At 39.7% G+C, this 21836-nt stretch overlaps 2 protein-coding genes across 2 annotated transcripts in view; one reads left to right on the plus strand and one right to left on the minus strand.

Annotated features, from left to right (window-relative positions):
• Positions 1–984, minus strand: part of LOC115790657 (muscleblind-like protein 1) — a 64803-nt gene extending 63819 nt beyond the window's left edge. The window contains 1 exon segment of the mRNA XM_030744527.1: positions 890–984. The gene's annotated coding sequence lies outside the window, so the exon portion shown is untranslated.
• The window catches only part of LOC115790469 (succinate receptor 1), a 58307-nt gene that overhangs the window by 17754 nt on the left and 18717 nt on the right, over positions 1–21836 (plus strand). The gene's annotated exons all lie outside the window — the stretch shown is intronic.

Consider the following 21836-nt stretch of genomic DNA (forward strand, 5'->3'; position numbering starts at 1 on the left):
ATTTCCTAACCACTCAGATGCAAATATAACAGCCTTTAATATACTTTTCTTAATGGATACACAGTTAAGCCCTGTTCAAATTATGTTCATTTTTTAACCATTTCTAAAGCCTGCAGATTTTACATTAAATACAATTATTTTAACAGATTTTCTTTTGCTTTTTTGCATTAATGCATTTGTGTGTCAGTCTAACACTTAGATCATCTCCTGAGGGCAGCTGTACTGTAAACACCAGTAGCTTTGCCATTATACTGAAGTGTATGACTATATTTGTGTGAAAGAGTAAGTCAGTGTGTGTGTGTGTGTGTGTGTGTGTGTGTGTGTGTGTGTGTGTGTGTGTGTGTGTGTGTGTGTGTATTCAAGTATCCATCAATGTGAAAGCATATTCAGTTTTAATGTTAACAGCAGCATTCACACAACAAGAATTTTATTGCAATCCAAGAAGAATGACAGAGACAGAGAGTAATCTGCCAGAAAAGGGAATGTGTGTCAGTGTGTGCCTGTCTTTGTGCATGAGTGTGTGCTAACTACTCTGCGGAACATTAAACACTAACCTTACCCATTCTTTTTGTCTGCTCAGCTCTTTTCCACATTTGAACTGTCGCAATTCAAACTACTGCACATTAGCAGTGGAGCAGCGCGGTGTCAATCTGCATATGTACACACATGCAAACCCATACTTAGAAACACTCATAAAACTCAGTCAAACACCCATCAGCACATCACACACTCAACATCCACATGGTGAATAAAAATTTCAAAAGCGACATGGCAGAACAAAGGAGAAAAAGTAAGCATGGACAACTCGGTCTTGTCAACACAGTGTAGCACACAACCCACACACACACACACACACACACACACAAACTGAGTAAACAGCAAGACTTACTGTATCTCTGCATGGACTCATCTGACTGCTGCTGAGGGGAGAATGGAAAGCGAAAACCTCATGCTTGCTTCACGGCACTCCTCTCTTTCACTCCCTCTGCCACTGCCCCCTCCTTCTTCCTTTTTCCTTCGCTTTCTCTCTCCCTTGCCTCTTTTCCTTCCTCCTCCTTCTTCTCCTCCTCCTTTTCTTCGTTCCCTCTTTCTCTCCTTCCTTCCTTCTTGGCAGAGCCTTATAGTATTCAGATACACCAGTCTCCATATAAGGCAGCACAGCTAAACATGTCACACATAATTTATCCACAGCAGGCTGCAAGTTCACCTTTCACAGCTCGTGCTTGGATCGTATGCAAAGGAGGGAGGGGAGGAGAGAGGGAGGGCAACGCAGGGGAACAGACAAACTTCTACTGTCAACAGCCACGTTCCTTCAATTTTGCACCGTGAGAGAGAGTGTGTGCAGTCGTGTGCATGTGTGTATGTTAACAAATGCTGACAATCAGACCGTGAAAATGCTACCGGAGACCAAAATGCAATTCACCTGCACTATTTCAACACCTCCCTCTCTGTCTCCCTACCATCTGTAACAGTAAATCTTATACAGATGCTGTTTGTGAGACCTGTCCACCTGCGCGCCCCCTCCTCCACCACCCTCTGCTCCCAGAAAAAGAGAGAGAATGAGAAAACAAACTGCAAAGAAGGGCAACACCGAGCCCGAAAAAGAGAGGAAGAGTTAGAGCAGTTTGTTTTGTGACTAAAAGAGGGAGAGGCAGCAAGTGAGAAGGGTGAGATAAAAATAATATGTCAACAAATAAGACGCGATCCGGACTGCTGTCTGGTTGCAGCTGTGAGAATCAGTGCAATTCCCTCTGATGATGTGTCAGGTTTTGCAATCGATGGCTTCAAAAATACACGATTCCTGACCTCTCTTCTGCCTCACTCGGTTGAGTTTTTTTTTTTTTTTTTTCGAACTTCATAGCCTTTATGACGGTCATGAAGAACAGCAAAAGCACCATAAAGATTGCTGCTGTGAAAAGCAAGAAAAGGGAAAAGCAAGGAATGAGAGATTGGGAATAATAATAGCTGCACTTGAGAAGCAGTGTTGGCTGTTAGCTTTCTCCTCCCTCCTCCACAGTTTCAGTCCACTCACAGGACAGCAAGAGTCACAGCTCTGTTGCCATGGCGTCTAACTCCATCAAACACTACGTCAGGTGCATGTGTGTATGTGTGTGAGCATGTGTGAATATGTAGTGGTGGTGGTGGTGTGTGTGTGTGTGTGTGTGTGTGTGTGTGTGTGTGTGTGTGTGTGTGTGTGTGTGTGTGTGTGTGTCAGGTGGGTGTTACTGAGTGACTCAGAGCCACATCACACACTTGCAGCAGCAGTATTTCATCCTGTATATTATTTGTTTGTGCATGTGTGTTTTGTGTAAGACAGTAAGTGAAAGGTGTTGACTGATTGCAGCCTAAGGCCCGCCTTCAAAAGCACCTATGATGGATCTCTGTGCTGTTCTAAGTGTTAGTGTTTAGCTCCAGCTTCTATAAATATTTATCAGTTCGTTCATGGAGTCAAAGCAACACAATACAGACACCAGTAATATGGAATTCAGATTTTGGAGATGGCAAGTCAGTGTTCTGTGCCCAAAAAAGGTCCTGTAGTTGACTTACAGGATGATGCTCAACCGGGAATGGGATGCAGTGTTTCCAAATGTGTACATGTTGCACTGTGATCTTCTGTAAATCAGATGAACTGAAAAATTACAGGACTTGACAACAGTTTTGTACTGGAAAAAGCACTGTCTGTAATAGGTCTATTAATGAGAGCATTCACAGTGACAAGTGCATGCTGGAATAGTGTACTAATAACAGTGAGGAAGTTCAGTGTGGAATGCTGCACACTTCTTGGCCTTAATTATGAAGCAGCGTGGGAGAGACAACCAGCCATCATCAGCAATTACATCATTGCTAACTAGCTAACACTATCAGCAACTGATGTTATATGTGTTGTGACAGTGTTTGGTGTTAATGCGCATAAAATAGTCACTTTCAGGGCAGAAGAATTTAGTACTTAATGTGTTTCAAAGGCTCAGCAAGTTGTAAAGGTCCACAAAATGCAACAGTTAATGTGACACATTCAAATACTGCAGTGTTACTTCAAATATGTGATTTGAAACAGCACCACCCTGTCGAAATTATGCAAGCGTACATAGTGTACGGCGTACATGAATGTAACTACTCATCTACCTCATTCAAGAACATTCATCAACATTACTGCGGGCAACACAGCAGTACTACAATGTTAAAATTATCCTTTTAAATTAAAAAAAAAAAAAAAAGTGGTGATTAGCATTGTTGCCTCACAGCAAGAAGATCCTGGGTTCAAATCCAGGCTGAGGCCTTTCTGTGTGGACTTTGCATGTTCTCCCCATGTCTGCGTGGGTTCTCTGGGGCTTCCTCCCACAGTCCAAAGACATGCCTGGGGTTAGGTAATCGGTGTCTCTAAATCAACCGTGGGTGTAAATGGTTGTTTGTCTCCGTATGGTGGCCCTGAGCAAGACTGGTGGCCTGTCTATGGTGTACCCTGCCTCTTACCCTCTGAAGCTGGGATGGATGGACGGATGGATGGATGGATGGACGGACGGACAGATGGACGGACGGACGGATGGATGGATATTCAAAATGTTACTTTGGTAAGAATGCAGACCACCTTTGATGGTCAGTTAGGGGGCACATGAAACAATTTAATTGCTTCTGGTGATCTGGAGTGGATTTCATATTCAATCTCCTCTTGACGCTGACTTGGTCTGTCCCCAACTGCAACTGCAAAATATTCTGTGTTCACTATTATTTGCTATTCTTCAAAGTCTTAGTCTTTAACTAGTATCTGACTGCCCTTTGCTGCTGGCTAGTTTTTTAAACTTCCCAGTGCAGAGTGTGGTCAGAGTCAACCCAAACAGTAACACATGCCACAGTGGAAGTCTATAACTGCAGTGGTCATTAGAGGTGACATGTTTCACACTACTCTTGTAGCTTGTCCTATTGTTGATAGAAAAATATTGATCAGTGTTATAAAAAGCTACTCAAACTTCATATGTAAAACTGCATTTCTTACCTCAGAAAATCAGTGTTACAGTACTGCCATTGTTATTTATTCTTTAAAACGTAAAAAGAAGTATGCAAATGTTAAAGCTGACTGAAAACTAGTTGTTAGAAGCAGTTGTCCTCTGATTACCAGTTCCAAGGTCTGAATTTCAATAGCGCATGTTCCCTATGAGGCAAAGTGAAAGCCCAAAGTAGTACAAAATGGAAATGATCAAGTAAAACACAAGTCCTACAGAACTGCTTGAGTAAAAGTATTTTTCCACTGGCAGGTTTATAGTCAAAAGGGCTAAACACAGTGATGAAGAAACAAGGCACAGTGAAAGGTTTTGGACTTGCAGATAATTGCTGCAATTGCAGATAATTTAATGCACACTAAGGTTGTTGCTCACTGCTCTGCTGATGTCTGTGCATGGAGGAAAAAACTAAAAAGAAAAAGTAGTTTGAGTCACTGCTTTCTAATAGGAGCCATTGCACCTTCAATCCTCTCTCATGCTGATCATATCAAAACAAGGTCATGGACCCATGAACATGTGTGGCTTGTGTTCCAGATCAATAAAGTTAGGAATGAGGGGAAAATCTTAAGTAGAACACCAGAGACAGCATCAATTACAGCTGGGACAAGCAGATCTGGATTCATATATCACTGTTGAGCCATGCTGCTGAGCAAAGCCAGGGCTGGGCCGAGACCAAAAGAAGATCTACTACAGACCCTTACAGATTTTACTGAATCGACAGTCCTACATAACAACATTCGTAGCAGAGCTGTCTATATTGCTGAACATCTAAGGGCTAATCACCAACACTTGACCTCGCCTTAGTTCATCCTCAATCTGAACAGCTCTGTGTACAGGTATAAACGTATTCTGAGGCCCTGCCAACGTGACCTTACTGAAAATGTGGGAATCTTTCAACACAGAGATTTATAACAGAGCAACAGTAGACTATCATTTGTTTAAAAACCTCCTAAACTCACCAACTCACCACTGAAATAGTTCTGGTATAACCACTGTTATTCAGAGAAATGCTGGATTTACTCTCACGATCCGCTTGAGCCAAACCACTATTTTTCACCCCCCCCCCAACTTTTAACTAAAGACAGGCATGCATTCTTCAGTTGTACTTTTTTCTTTTTTTTTTTCCTTCTGTTTAGAGCATCTGCAGAAAATACACACAACAAAGCCACATACATGAACAAGCCTAAGTGGCTTATTTAAGCACCAACACAGAATTATTACAGAAAGGATTCAGAGGTGAAGACGCTGCAGTCGGCAACACAGATATCATAGAGGGAGACACTTAATGAAAGCAGCTATAATGAAAAAGAGGAGCATTTCCATTTTATATTTGACAGGTGGATTTTTGCCGTGGAACAGCAAAGAGAAGTGGTTCTCTGCCAGTGCTAAAAAGGAGACAAACTGAATATTCAAAAGCGGCTTTTGTCTGATCTGCATTACAGCTTCTTCTTTTTTTATCTTTTCTTTTTTTCATTTTATTTACCAAAAGCTTTTTGGATAGCCTGTTAATGCTCACCAAAAACAGCTCTTATATCCACCAGGTGGAAGATACACAAATACACTACATCTTCTACATGTCATAACTCTTCAATAAAGAGCCATATAAATAAAACTACACTGAGCTGTATTTCATTCAAAAGATCTCACAACTTGTATTTTGGTGTTCCATATGTACAACTCACTTTTATTTTGATGGTCTTTTTTGTCTCTACTTAACAATTTTAAAAACATGATTGTACACTGAGTCCCAGAGGGGAGACTTGAAATTTCACAGTTGTGTCCCGAGGTAATAAAGTTTAAGAGTGCATGCAATTGGGCTCTTCAGGTTGCCTGGGTCTCTGGTGCAAGAGATATGATCACAAGGCTCTGCAGCTGTTACACCACAAAATGACCCGTAAAAAACAAAAGCCACCCTCAGCTTGCACTATTGTCATTTAGGTACTGCAAAGTAGATTGCCTTCAAAACTTTTACATTTTAAATAGTATAATTGTTATGAATAATTTTTATAGATTATTACTTTTGTGTAATTAAAAAAAAAGACTTTAGTATAAAATGAACATGGTAGACTGTTCACATCACACAATTTGTAATTTCCTGGAAGTTTCATCATGTTAACCAACACTCTCTTAACAGAAGCACACGCAAAACCGTCCCAGCATATTCAAACTGTCTGCAGTTAAACAACTCTGACAGATGAAAGGAAAAGAATATGCAAGTAACCCACAAAACTAACATGAAAATACATCAGCTATTTTGATTCTGCTCTATTATATTCCTTTTGAATAACCCTAGTTTCAGTTTTTCTTGGAGACAGAATTCAGCAGCAGTCACCAGCAACAGGCAAGGAAGTTGTCAGAATCATAACATGTCAAGCATTAATGATACCCTGGCATCTGTATAGAGCCACTCTTGTCTTCTCACTTGGCAGCAGCAGACAGAGAAACAGACAATCTTGAAAAACTCATCGCTATCTGCACAATCAGAGCAAAGCTGTCTTACCTGCCTGGATGTCTGTGTAATTTTCTTGCCTCGGTCTGGGTGTATGAGTGCGTGTGGCGCTCGCAGACAGCCCCTCGAACAGAAACTGATGAATCTGCACGACTTCAGCCCTGCAGCGTGCGGTGCATTATGGGGTTTCAGTCAGACTCCCTCTCTGCTCTCGCTCTCTTCCTCTCTCTGTTGGCACAGTGTTAGAGGGGGATGTCCTCACCTCCTGTCTGGAGAGAGGAGGGTGAACTCACACACGCTGTGTCCACACACACACACACACACACACACACACACACACACACAATGCAGAAGAAGCCTCATGATGACGACTGCCGCGGCTTCGGTTGCCATGGCAACAGCTTCCCTCCCCATCCCACCCCCCCTGCTCCTGTAGTTCAGACTCTCTCTTAGACTATTCTCTTAAAATACTGATATAGAAACAAAAATGCTCCACATGCTGCATTCTCTCTACTTGCCTCTACTTCTATCTCTACTTGGAGCCTGAGCTAACCAGCTGACTCTGAATTGAGGAAACACTCTTGTAGTCATGTGACCACTAACTGTTGCTTCTGCCTTCTTACATTATGAAAGGGTAGTGTGTGGAAAGAGAAAAAAGTAGACAGATAACAAGTGTGTGTGTGTGTGTGTGTGTGTGTGTGTGTGTGTGTGTGTGTGTGTGTGTGTGTGTGTGTGTGTGTGTGTGTGTGTGTGTGTGTGTGTGTTTTGAGCATGCGGGTTGATGTAATGGTTACTGGAAGCAGGCTTCCTGTTTGCAGTTTCTTCCCTTTTCTCCATTGCTACAGCCAGTGCACTGAGGCCTGCTGCCCTTTGATAACACATTTCAGTCACATTATAAACATGGGAAGTACAGCTGGATAGCCCAGTGAAATGAATGGGTGGTTACACATGTGCATGCAGGCAGACAGCAATACAGAAAGACTAGCTGTGCCCTGAATATTTGAGTTTCACCACTACTCACCTTTCTGGAGGTTGGTTAGTTATTTAGTGGCCAGATTTAGAATGACTATATAAGCTCAGCAAGTTATCAAGAAAGAGAGTGCAGAATATAAAATGAGCAGAAACAGATGGTGAGCAAAAGAGAGGTATAAAGAATTAGAAGCAGAAGGAATGAGACCGAGGAAGAAAAAGAGACGAGGTCTCCTCTGTAGCGTCGCCCATGGAGACGGAGTGGGTGGAAGGTCGTGGCTGTCCTTCAGGCCCTGTAAATCAACAAATCACAGCTGAGTCCTGCAGCGCAACCATCACACTGGTAACCCCTAACACTCAATCTTTACACGTCTAGCTTCACTTAGGTTTATTTTGCATGTTTCATCGCTCTCTCTGCCCCGCAGTCTCTCACAGTCTTGCAGAGTGCCATTCTGCCTTTAATCCATTTGATCCCAAAAGAGTCAAGGAAGACATGCATTTTTACACGTTTAGATCGAGATTGGTGATACCTCCACGGCACTGGAGCTAATAAAAAACTTAGTAGACCACATTTAAATGAATCAAAACAGCCCCACTGTGTTCTCTGTCTTTCCAGTAGCCATGGGAACAGGTAAGAACTGGGATTCACTGAGCATCGATTGTTGAAATTGTTGTGACGATGATTTAATCAGTGAGCCTGGCAAGGGAAGTGAAAGGGAGGAATCCAAGGTAAGGGTGAGGTCAGACGCAACAGGTCGTGCCGTGTTTAAGCACGCAAAGATACTTTCCAAAGAAAACATTTTTTACAGTTATTTGAACGCCACATAATCACAACATTGATTTATTTAGAACTTGACCACAAGGTAATTGACACGTAATGCACCATGCACAAGTATGAATGCTGGCAATGAGGTTGGCCAGTTGTATAGGCTATGTCATAGGCTCTACAAAGATTCACAGCAAACGTCTAAATCAGTAATTATACTGTAGATCTCTTATTCTATAGTACTTTATTTTACAGTAGGCAACCATTAATTAAAAAATGATAAAGCATAATTCAGTTGCATAGAGTAATTTTGTATGGGGTTGGGTTGCCCTGCTTCTCTGAGCTGCCGACTCAAACCTGCCACTCTATCTTTTTCTTTAAGAATGCAGAGATCCTGTCGCTAAGTTTCAAGCTGCTCCTACAGGCGATCAAATCTCTGAGAGGGAGAAAACTAAATGAAATCAATAAACTGGGCTTTTCCATTTTAGCCTCTAGAAGGACGTATCAGTACAAGCATTATCACTCAACACTCAGGTGGTCTGTGTAATGAAGGGTCCTTGAAATTGAGGGACACTGAATCACCTGCTCAGATTTGAAAGCCAGGATGATTAGTTTGCTCTCTGGGACTAATGGTAGTAGCAGGTGTCCACAGACTGTGGGTGCCACATCTATTCATTAGAGACATTAACACTAACTACACACACACACACACACAGAGAGAGAGAGAGAGAGAACTCACTGCTCATTGGAACTATTCATTAACAACACTTTAGCTCCCCTTAAGCGCAATGACCATTGATTAAGCTTATGCATAATGATGGTGGTGAAACTGTTTAATTATTATAGCCCTCAGATTTTTGTTCACTTTGGTTTCGATTTTTTTTTTATATATGTCTGTACTGTAAGGATATAGTATACACTAATAGCAGTCCTATACTGTATGCATTAGTTTCCTCAGTGGAGGGTGGGACTTTCCTGCAGCTAACCTACCCATACTGTAGTTTAATTCACAAATATGCTAGTTACAAAAGCTTGAAAAGAGCCAGTTGTATGCACCCCCCAACCACCGTCACACCATAGATTTTATATAAAACATGAATATAGCTACCATAATTATCACCCCCCACTGGTTTTGTGCTGCATAATTTGAAGTGTCAGTATTAATGTTTTAGCTACCAGTTGTTTGTTTTGTTGTTTTTTTTTGTTTTGTTTTGTTTTTTTTTGAGGGGGGGGGGGTGGTTGAAGCTAGAAGTTACCATGTTTGGGTAAAAGGTTGAAGTTATCAGCTAACTAGCAAGCTTCGTTAGCAAGATGTCACCACAGACCAAATGGGTGCAATGCACAGATACATATATATATGCTAATTAGTGCTAAGTAACAGCCTAATATCTATATGTTTTAAATTAAGTTTTACTCACCAACACCAAAGGACAAACTTTCTGGATAGGCTGTACCACACAGCAAGACATATTATTTGACTAGCTGAGTAGGTACCAACTGGCTCTAGCTGCCTGGTTTGGGACATCTGTCAATCAAATCAATAAAAAGTTTCCAGATGGATGGGTTATTTAAAAATGTACCTGCCTTCGCTGTAAAATGTCCATTTTAATGCTCCAAAGCTGGCATTTTAACTTGGAAGTCTGTGGGAACTTAGAGTCTGCACTTATGAAGCCAGCCTCAAGACAAAAAAAGAAAAAGTTGGCCAATGTGTTAACTGTACTTATTAGTTTACACCTGGTTTACTCCTGTTTGAGACCAGGAGGAAACACTAATGCCTTTGGGGTTGTGTCAGGAAGGGCAACTGATGTAAAAATCTGCCAAATCAAATATATAAAAATATATAAATTTTAAAAATGAAGCATTATGTATGGAAGAAAGGTAACATTAGCTTCCACATGTGATGGCCAGTCTGCTACCAGCCAAAACAAACAAGAATGGTAATATACAGTATCTATACTGTATGCATCTATATAACATGTATTGGAAACAATTTTAAAGTAAAAGGTTGCTCACAGATCAAGAACTTTCTTCTGTTAATAACTGGTGGCAGCACTTTGGTTAGTATTTCATTAAGCAAATGAATTTTAAAAAGCTGCAGGCTACAAACAAAAATGAGATCTAGGGTCAAAACTTTCCGTGTTTTGGTCGATCACTCACCTCATGTTACAGTTACTGAGGACGTTTTTTTTTTCTTATTTTTACATTGTTGCAAGCCTCAACCGCAGTTCACGTCATGATAGCTTCATTCTCTTAAATGATGCACTGATGTGTCATATCAGTCATATGACGCATCAGTGCATCACTTCAACCCTTACCGACTGTGACTACCAGCGGAGCAGGGCACCTACCAACTGGAATATCAGTGGATCAATCCTCGACTCCTCCAGTACATGAGTCAAAGTATCCTTGGGCAAAAATACTGAACCCAGAGTTGCTCCAGACTGTGAGCGTGTGCTTAGGCATAGATAAAAGCACTGTATGAATGTGTCTGATTGGGTGAATGAGACTTGTAGCAGAAAGCGCTTTGAACACTCAACTTGAATTAAAAAAGGCTAGTCCATCAATGCTGACCTCATGCTGACCTCACGAAAAGTTTGTTGTTTCACATTTCAACTGACACATCTTCAGCCATGCGAAAAAATTACATTTAATTTAATTTAATAAACAAATAAACTAATTAAAAATGACAACCTGAAAGGTTGCTTTGATTTCAGCCTATTATTTTAAGTTTATGGTTGTCGATCATTTTCACTTGCAGAGAATACTATAGGAGCTGTCACAGCAGGCCCATTAGGCTGGGATTGAAAATAAATACAAAGAAATTACAATGACAGCCCTGTGGACACCATGTGATTTTTTTTTTTTTAAAGAGTTTGAGGTCATATTCACAGCAGAAGGGAAGTCATTATAGGAGTTTGGGATAATACATTATAATGGTCTAAAGTAATCACTGCAACAGTGCGGAGGTACCCCATCTGAGAATAAGGCAATGATGGCTTGACGCATCACTGACATGATGGGCTGAGGACATCATATTTTCATGGCTTTCTGTGATGACGTTACAAACCTTTATTACTTGAGACAGTTCCAGGAGTATTAAACAAATATTGCTTTTGGTTCCATCTACACTATATTGCCAAAAGTATTCAGTGTTCCAATAACTTACATTTTGGTGTATAAAATCAAGCACCTGGGCATGCAGGCTGCTTCTACAAACATTTGTGAAAGAATGGGTCACTCTCAGGAGCTCAGTGAATTCCAGCATGGTACTGTGATAGGATACCACCTGTGCAACAAGTCCAGTCATGAAATTTCCACTCCCCTAATTATTCCAAAGTCAACTGTTATGGAATCATAACAAAGTCGAGGTGATTGAGAATGACAGCAACTCAGCCATGAAGTGGTAGGCCACGTAAAATTACAGAGCTGGGTCAGTAGATGCTGAGGTGCATAGTGAACAGAGGTCAATAACTTTCTGCAGAGTCAATTGCTACAGACCTCCAAACTTCATGGGTCCTTCAGATTAGTTCAAAAAACAGTGCATGGAGAGCTTCATGGGATGGGTTTCCATGGCCGAGCAGCTGTATCCAAGCCTTACATCACCAAGTGCAATGCAAAGTGTTGGATGTAGTGGTGTAAAGCATGCTGCCTCTGGACTCTAGAGTAATGGAGACATGTTCTCTGGAGTGACCAATCACACTTCTCTGTTTGGCAATCTAATGGACGAGTCTGGGTTTGGTGGCTGCCAAAACAACAGTACTTGTCTGACTGCATTGTGCCAAGTGTAAAGTTTGGTGGAGGGCAGAGACAAAAGAATAATCTCTTAATCTCTTGCCTCTCGTGGAGGGAGGATTATGGTGTGGAGTTATTTTTTAGGAGTTGGGCTCTTTGGTTCCAGTGAAACGAACTCTTAATGCTCCCAACTTTGTGGGAACAGTTTGAGGATGGCTCCTTGCTGTTCCAACATTCAAAAGTAAGATCCATAAAGATAAGCCAGTTTGATGTGGAAGAACTTGACTGGCCTGGTCCTGACTTCAACCCGATAGACACCTTTGGGATGAATTAGAGCAGGGACTGTGAGCCAGGCCTTCTCGTCCAACATCAGTGTCTGACCTCACAATTCTGCTTCTGGAAGAATGGTCACAGATTCCAAAAAACACACTCTTATACCTTGTAATGCAAAGGGTGGGCTTACATCATATTAAACCCTATTAAACTTGACTTGACTATTGGTTAAGAATGAGATGTCAATCAAGTTCATATGCGTGTTAAGGCAGACGAGCTAATACTTAGTGTACATGGAGGCCTATACTCAGTAGATGGTGCTAGAGATGTCTCTATATCGATAGATGTTATTTCAAGCAGATCTTTTGATTGATTTATTTAGCATGATGATGAGGGATTCTTATCCATTTACCTAGGCTTGCAGAGGTTGTTCAAAGTCAAGCAAATAAGAAATTTTGACACAGTGCAGTATGAAGTTCCCTCTGGGATCAATAAAGTTATTCTTATTCGTAGTATAGATCCAAGTACACCAAGGCAGAGAGGGGGAGCACATACACCACATGCAAATTTATTTAGGAAGCCTGCATTAAAAATATAGGTTTTTCTGAGAACATTATAGAGCTCTATTTTTTTAATTATTTCCCCACTATCAGAAGATGTAGAGACTCTTCTGGACAGTTGCTATTTGATTTAGTCCTCAGGGTGCCTTATCATACTGCTGGCAAAGCAAAAAGAAGACCCTATTTGTTGATGCACCGACAGAAGCAGACCAGAAATGTTCAATACTGTACATCTAAACCAAGCTGCATGCTAAAGCACTGAATAAATAGTTGGATCTTAGGTTAATCTGTAAACAGCAGAACTTCTAGTGAAGACTTGAGGTCCAGTAGCTCATGGCGAGTTGAACAGGCTTTTCAAACAATGTATCTGACAGCAAAATAATATTTACTCATTTATTTTTAAACATATCTTCCCTTGTCTCTATCAGAGAAATGGAACAAGGATGGGTGCGGGGGTTCGATGTCTGCCTCTGTAATAATCAGACTGTTCCCGCTGAGAGAGACACACATCAAACAGAATGAGCAAGCATCACAGTGCTGAATTCCTTTTAAAATTCCTTTACATGCAGACTATCAACAGTCCACTCAGTAACATCCTAACAATATGAAGGAGGCTAATGCAGAATAGTTCCAATCACACTAAAATCAAAGAAATATAATTATTCTTTGTGAAGTCTACAAAAAAGTGTTTAAAAGAGACATCTGCACTAATCCACTAATTTCTCGTTTCCCTGCCAAGGCTAGAAACTGAAAGACAATGCCAAAATGTTGTCATCAATCTTAAATTAAAAGTTGTTGAGATTTGAGGCTGAGTAAGTTCTACTTACTCCAACAAAATGTCAAGAAAAAAAGCAATAACTCTCAAGACCTTGGCAAGAGTCAAAATACAGTACACAAATGACAAACAGCAAACAGGTGATTCTTTCAAAATTAGCAACACGTTTTAAAGAAAGCAACTGTAACATTTTGAATTGTCAAAGCTGATATTTACATTACTTGTTTTTATTTGAAAATGTGACTTCAGTAGAGTCTGGTTATAAATTATTGAAAATGAAAGAAACTGCTGGGGGAAAACAATGCATTTTATATCCCCATATGAGAAAGAAACAGAGACAAAGTAAATGTTTAAGTCTCATATTAATATTTACATGACTCATACTTAATTTACATAATTATGTTGCATTAGAAAAATAAAAAAGGGGGCATTTTTTGTGAGAAATCATGAACCATTTTCACACATGAATTTGGGTAATATTGGATCAATCAGGGCATGATATTTTCCCGCAGTCTTTTTCTAACATAGCGCAGAAAACAGTCCATTTCAGACACATCCACACTACTGGAAATACTCAGTGCATCAGTTTTAGGTGATGTAGCACACATGATGCCCACTCATTAACGGCAAACATACAAGACTACTGTGTGATATGCACAAGCAGGTTAAACATTGGCGAATGTCCGATCCAACTTTTAACCTACTATTCGCCATATTGACATACAGTAATGATAAAGCTGACCTCCACAAAATCAGCTGTACAACCTTGTCTGCCAGTCTACTTTCAGCCTTACTCAGCACCTTTGATGGGCAATAATAGGAAAGACATCACTGATAAGATAGCAAGAATAATTTGCAAGAAACTGTGGCCAACTGTCGTTGCTTTAGGAGGTTTTCATAATGACAGAACTGAAATCACAATCTCAAGACAGCTCATTCATTTGTATGAAACCATACAAGGAAATGTCGAGACTGTAACTGCAGGGTAAAACAATTAATTTGAATGCAACAGCATGTATTATGAATAATTGGAAATGCATTCCTCCAGAACTGACAGTGTTCAGTGTCACGATACAAATGCTTAGATTTTTCTTTTTTTCCAAGTAAGAGTTGCAAGCATTTCATGTGAAGGTTTTTAATGGGCAGTAAATGTGCTGTCCTCCTTTCAGTGAGTAGTTCATTTCACTATTGTGGAGCTAGGAGAGAACCTTGTCCATTATATGATCATGAGGACCACCAAGCACACTGTAACTAAAGGACAACAAGGAAAATAACAGGTTAACTATGCAGTCAGAAACATAAGCATTCAGTAGATAAAGAACCCTGCTTGTTCCAGTTAAATGCTATTCAGTCACATCTGCTTACCAAGTTGGATTTTCCTCTGTCTGTCAGCTTAACAGGGAGTTCAGCACTGCTGCCCCTGACTGCCTTCCACAGATGAATGCCACTCAGTGGTTGGGAAAATAATGTAAATTGTGGGAAAGTGTTCAATAGAAGAAAATATATTGCAATTGCTATTCAAATAGAATAGTGCAATGTTGTTGCAACCTTGTGCGCTTGTTGCTGCTTGACCAGAGTGCAATGCGAAGACACAGAATTATCAGTTACCTAACCATGCTGTGGAAAAAAAAAAAAGCTCTACATCAAATGTAGATTCAACCTAACCTCAAAATAAATAATGATAAGGGACCGTTAAAAAGCTTTGTTTATGAAGTACAGTAGGAAAGACTATGTGGGAGAGTTCTTGACACTTCAGATAGCATAGGTTACTCTTGGGTTTGTTCGAAGTAATACCTAAGGCTACTGAGAGAAGAGTTCGAATACTGAAAAATAAAACACACATGCATACACACTGAGGCTAAAGCCCACAGAAGAACGCATGTATATGCATAAAACATGGTGGAAGTGAACAAATCTCAGAAGATTACCTTTGGTAACTTGCTGTTGGTAAATATTAATAAGGGTAATCTCTAGACTCATTGCAACTAGCAGAAAGATGTGTAAATATGTGAGATGGCGAGGGAAAGATGATGAATTTTAAAGAGAGCGTTGAAGAAAGAGAACAGATGCTAAGACACTGAGACAGATGGGTGAAGGATAACAGAGTAAAAACATACCATCGGTTTCATGGTATTTTAGAAATGCTTGAGAAAGAAAAAGAAATGCTTTGGTTTAAGAGATGCGCATACTTTTTTGAACTAACTGGCAATTACAGTGGGTTATAAATGCACAAAACTAAACTGCATTTTATTTATGTGTAGATTAATATCTGAATAGTGATGCATGAACAAACCTATTAGAGAGTTTTATGCAAGTAGAACACTGACTTTCTCTACTAATGGGCTTGAATTTGAAACACAAATTGTAGAACTTTTTGACACCATGTCAGTTCGTATTGTTTCATTTATTGGAATAATAACCACTACATACTGTTCATTTTTCATGCATTGAAATATGGCCATACTTCCAAGAATTCCTCATAATAAGTGTGTATGAACTATGAGCTACAGATCTATTTAGACTGTATAAGTAGCCTATCAGACATATACATAACCATACCATAACCATACCATAACCATTACAACCAATGTCCTTACTGCTTTATCATAAAAACATTCTCATAACTACCATCTATAATTATCAATACTAATTCAACATTAATTAACACTTAGAATACAAAACATTTTTTTTAAAAGTGCTCATTGCAAACTAGCTTGTGCATTCAAAGCAGTGGTAGGAAACCTTGCATATGTTTCCCCACACTTATGAGCTCTGTTTTAATCTCAGTTTAGCTCAAAATAAACGGATTCCAATTTGTTTATTTTTAGATTATTTTGTTACTCGCAGGTGTCTGTGCTTGAAGGTGCCGATCTCTTGTCTTTGTCCTCTACATGACCTCTGTTCCCTTTTTGCACCACATATTATCACTCCTATTTACTGTTTCACTGTTTCAAGATTCCCCCATGCTCCTTCAAGAACCAGCAGGTGCTTGTCTCTGCAGGAACCTGGCCAAATGTGGTGGGGACATTTGCCCAGTTCTCATTCCCAGTTCTCAGTGTAACCCTTGAACTGTCACCAGTGTCTCATATAAAATACATATAGAAGTGGCATGTATAGTTTTACAGTTTCAAGATTCCCTAAAACTAACCAAACTAGTAGATCTAAAATCCATCTGAACAGAAGTAGGTCAAACTTGACCTAAAACAGCCTCAATGTATGAAAGTTTGTAGCACTTGTACAACAGTATAGAAGAATGAAGCTAAAAGAATAACATTTAGGGTATTTTTACTGCTGTCAAATGTCAAACCAGGTCAAATTTGTATGTGAGGGTTAAACTGTTAACTCTGGTGGGAAAATCTAAGAAAATCACCTCCAGCAGCACTAGGCAATATAAAAGATGTTTTATTGGACAAACAAATGTCTTGTGAAATAATTTTGTCAGAGATAATTATGAGTCCTTGACATGCACTGTCATAATGCTATGATATTTACCAAATGAGGTGCATGGTGATTAGTGATTTAGAACACTTCTTAATTTTGTATTTTACAATTCAGAATCAGAATAGCTTACCCTGAAGGCATTTGCTCTTTTTCAGCAGCTGGTTTATAGCTATGGGGAAAGCCTGATGGATAGTCAAGACCATGCCCACTATGTGTAACATATACTGTATACTGAAATCTGCTGGTCTCCCACGTTCTTTTTCACTGGTGATTTAAAGTTGCCTATAGCTCAGCATTCTGAGCAAAACCATTTTACCATCCCTTTAGGAGAACATCATGCTGATCTTCTGAACCTGTCCTTATATTGTCATTTTTTAAATATTTTCATGCAATGTATATTTTATGCAGTATGTCTGCTACCAGTGGCACACAGGTGGAAATGTAAAAAAAAAATTGAATGTGTGATCCTTAACTTTTCTGTTTTCTTTGTTGGCATCCTGCAAAATATACTAATAGGGCTTACTGATACAAGATAACCTAATAAAATCAGCCTTCTGCTTCTGTATGAGATTAAAACTTTGTCCTTTATTTGGGGAAAAAAAAGCAATCACAAGATCCATATCTCTTTTAGCTAAAAATGAGTCTGCTTCTCAGAGGTGCTGACCAGCCTAATAAACTAATTAACTCAAACCTCCGGAGTACTGTAATAGGCAAAAGAAATTTAAGAAAATTTAAAAAAAAATTTAAAAAATCACACAACACTTTGCACTGAAACCAGGGACTTCCTCTTTTTGTTGGTGTGCAATAGTTTGTGTTAATAGCCTTTCTTTAATCTCTCACTTTTTCTTTCAAATATGGATCTAAACATGCAAATCTCTGTCACGCACATATTCCCTGACGCAATGATTTCTCACTTTTCACACCCTTTTCCCCTTTCCTTTACAGACAGTAATCCCCAGCTGCAGCACTAATAGCATTAGCAGAGCATATCCAATCCCCTTATAGTACTCCGCCAGGGAGCTCAGACCTACCCTGAGACAGACACTCTGGGGGACTACATTACCCACACTCCTCAGGAGTTACTCAGTTCATTATTGATTACTGTAAACTAAAATGAATATTAAACACAAAGTAAAAAGGCATTTTATATAAGCTATATATCAACTGGAAAAAGGCAGCTGCCTATAGAACAAGGTAAGCCCAAAGTATTTTTTTAGTCAGCTGTGTGTCAGTGTGAAAGAGGGATAGATCTGTAGATTATGTGAAAGAAACTGGAACAGAGAAGATTAGGAGAAGCTGTGTAGAAGCAGCCGGTTTTAGGTATGTCCAATGTGTTCTTATTCCCAGGGTTTTAAATGCTGCTTTTTTGCAGTACTGACAGCAGCAATATTGGATGTTGAAAGTTATTTGAATGGTTGTAATTAATTGTTTGGTTAGGTTTAAACACCAGCTCGGTTAGGAATCTTAGGAAAAGTTTGTGGCTTGAGTAGAATACCATAATTCACAAAGGTAACCCTGCACCTTGAAAAATGATCCCAAAAGGTTGCAGGGCATTTAAATCAACCCTCCATGTGTGACAAGTTGAAAGTGAGATTGGAAACGCATCCAAAACCAAGTTTTTTATCTTTGAAGGCAGGTTTTAAAGAACCTCAACAATTGTAACACTGCTATAAAATGTTGTACATTTATGGGCCCAATCCCTATATCAATCCCACTGATCAGAGCTGTGAAACTTAAAGGGCATGCAGGGCAAAAGGGAAAGGAAGACCATTCTCCTAAAAAGTAAAAGTTGCACCCTTTGAAACATGTTGGCTGCAGCAGTGAAGCACAGCTTTTACTTTGAAGGTGAATGATCTGCATTTCTGGTTTGTGTTGTATTCTTCACAGTTCCACAGCCACTTAGCAAGTAGTTGGAAACTGTTTGCAGACAACTCAGCATCTTCCATACAAACTACAGTTTACCAAAGCAAGGAGTTTTTTAGTGCTGTACCGTATACCCTTTTGCAATCAAATTCACCTGGCGACAGAAAGCTGGGGACTGGGGCTTTAGACTGACTGCCTGCTTTGCTCTTACCTTACAGACTGGACAATAGACAGTCAAATAATAGGATGTGGGTGACTTGATTCCTGGCTCCTCAGCTCCTTGGGCAAGATACTGAACCCTAAATATGCCATTGATGCAGTGTGAGCATGTACATGATTGTTAGAAAGTGTTTAAAAGCAGAAAAGGGATATACAGTATGAGTACTCCATTTAATATAGCACATGCTTGTATAACTTTAATTTCATGTATGGGGTTGTAGCTGCTTATAGCTATGTAGCTACTTATATAAACATATTTGTTTGTCCTGCTTTATTGCTTTTAGGCTAACATTGATAACCATATACTTAATGCAATAGGCAATTTTCTAAGGCAAAAACTGTAGAAATGCAACCTAACAAAAAGCACATATAAAGGGTTAAAAATGTCTGCAATGCAGCCATCTTGGACATGATCATTTCCCAATGGGACAAGTCTAACCCCTCATGGATGTAGCATGAACCCATCTTATAGTCCTTTTAATGTGGACATTGGGATTGGGCCATGGTTCCTACAGGATGGATCCAAAGTCCTGTAGAGCCACAATAAGGCAGACATTTGAGAGTTTTAAGTAAAATTGTTCTACAAAAAGGATGAATTGCAAATCAATTTAGGAAATTTTGGCTTGTTTTTGATGTGCCAATGTTCACTGCCATGTTGCTCATGGCAACACTCACTAAATCAAATTTTGATTTGGCCAAACTGTTTCTGACCAAATATGGGCAAAAGCTTTTGACATTTTCATACTTTGTTTACTCATATCAATTGTTAGTATGATGTCTTATTTGTAAATAACTTACATATTATTACATACTACATATTATTCCATGTTCATATTTATTTCTTTTTATATGCACGAAAGACCACATAAAAAAAAAGAAAATTATGAAAAACATGCCCCGCATATTCATGTGTTTTTGAATGAATAAACAGTACAAAATAATTTGAATCTAAAATTTCAAACTGGAATTAACAACAGCATCATTCCTGAATTATTCATGTACACACAATCAATGCACGTGTATGCAAAAGCAAAGCACTGTATGCACATTTCTGCTTGGATGTGCTTTTGTGTACTAAGAGAAAATAAAAGCAGACAAATAGGAAGGAAAGTTAAAAATATAATGCATGTGCTCAAGCAAACCTTGTTCCCAGACACATCCTTCTAAGGCAGAGCAGCACCAAGCCAACCAGTAGAGAGCTTGTCTTCTTTCATCCCAGCCTCTGTAAGCCAGCCTCCAAGCACTCTGCTTCTTGACTGCAGCTCCATCTCTCAGTCATTAACCACTGCTCACAGTGAGTCATTGCCTTAAAAACAGGCTGCAGTCTGCCACGGCATCAGCTTATAAGCAATCATTCTACTGTGTAGTGTAAATATTGCTGTTTTCTTTCTAACGTTTTTGCATATGTGCAAGAAAAGATGAAGAAAAGCATGTAGATATGGGGAGAGAAGAAGTAAGCTACAGAGGAATTAGAATGGAAGGGAAGATGGGGAAAAAAGAGAGTTGTGTGTCAGGCCTAAGAATGAGCTGTAACCTAATGAGTCTAAATGAAAGCTGACTGTCTGAGCTAACTCAATTCTTTGCTCTGCTAGTCACAGTTCTTAGCTTAATTATGTTTGCTGCAGACTACTGATGCAAAAGCCAATGCTAGATTGTCTTTTTTTGGTCATATGTTTTCCTGTGCGCAACGTCGCTCTTCACCGCTTGCATGTGTAGAATGTTGAACTTGGCTCAGGCAGCACACACGATGACATCACCCACATTGTGGAGCAGACATCCGTTTAAGACGTGTTTACAGTGCTTAAACCATCAGCATGCCTCTGTCCCCGCTCGTATAAACACAGAATGCAGCTCAACATGCGCGCAATTGTGTGCCATGTGCACACAGTGTTTACACAGAACAGATAAAGAAATACAACCAGAGCGGGGAATGGCAAGGCTGCAATCTGTGGCGGTGCGGTTAAATACAGAACAAAGATGAAGTAACACAGGGGCGAGGATGTTCCAGGGAGGTCTCTGAAAAAAGGGTATAACAGATTTTGAAGGGTAAGCTGTAGAGTGTACACAGAGGTGAGAAGAAGGCATAGTTCATGCTCAGGAATGCTGTAAAGCTGTTTGTAGAGTCAGCAGGCCACAGAAAAAGTCTAAGTGTTGGAGCTTTGCCAAAGGAGTGTTGGCAAAAAAGAGAGAAAAGACAAAAAATGTGGGAGAGGAATAAAAGAAAAGTATAGGATCCATAAAGAGAAATATGTTATCCATCAAAGAGAGTTTTTAAGTGAGTGAGAATCCAGCCTCAGATTTCTTTAGAACTACACTAAAACCCCCCTCCTGCCCTACTGCACCGTTCCTACCCTTTCAATCCTCTTAGTTTCCTTGTGCTTATCAGCAGCACATCTGTTTCACACATCACTGTGGATCCAGAGCAGATTTCTTTCATAGCCAGGTGTGTGTGCGTGTATGTGTGTGTCCTGACCCAGTATCACAGAGTCGGAGAACAATTAAGTCATGCACATACCGGGAGGGGAAATCGTTCATGGTTCTCCAATGACTTTTTATTGCTTGAATTTTCCTCCTTGTCAGTTCAATTTGCTGGCAAAAATATAAATAAATAAATCAAAGAAGCCTAAAAGCCATGCGGTTAGATGCACTACCAACAGGGTAGCGAATCCATAACTAGCATCTCATAAGCTGCAAAACTGGAAAAATTAGATAAGATTGGATACAGATGTGAGGCATCAGAAGAGAAATATGCACTCAGCAAACTTTTTTTTTTTTTTTGCTGATAAGTCAAAAA

Source organism: Archocentrus centrarchus, chromosome 13, assembly GCF_007364275.1.
Source record: "Archocentrus centrarchus isolate MPI-CPG fArcCen1 chromosome 13, fArcCen1, whole genome shotgun sequence".
Taxonomy (NCBI): domain Eukaryota; kingdom Metazoa; phylum Chordata; class Actinopteri; order Cichliformes; family Cichlidae; genus Archocentrus; species Archocentrus centrarchus.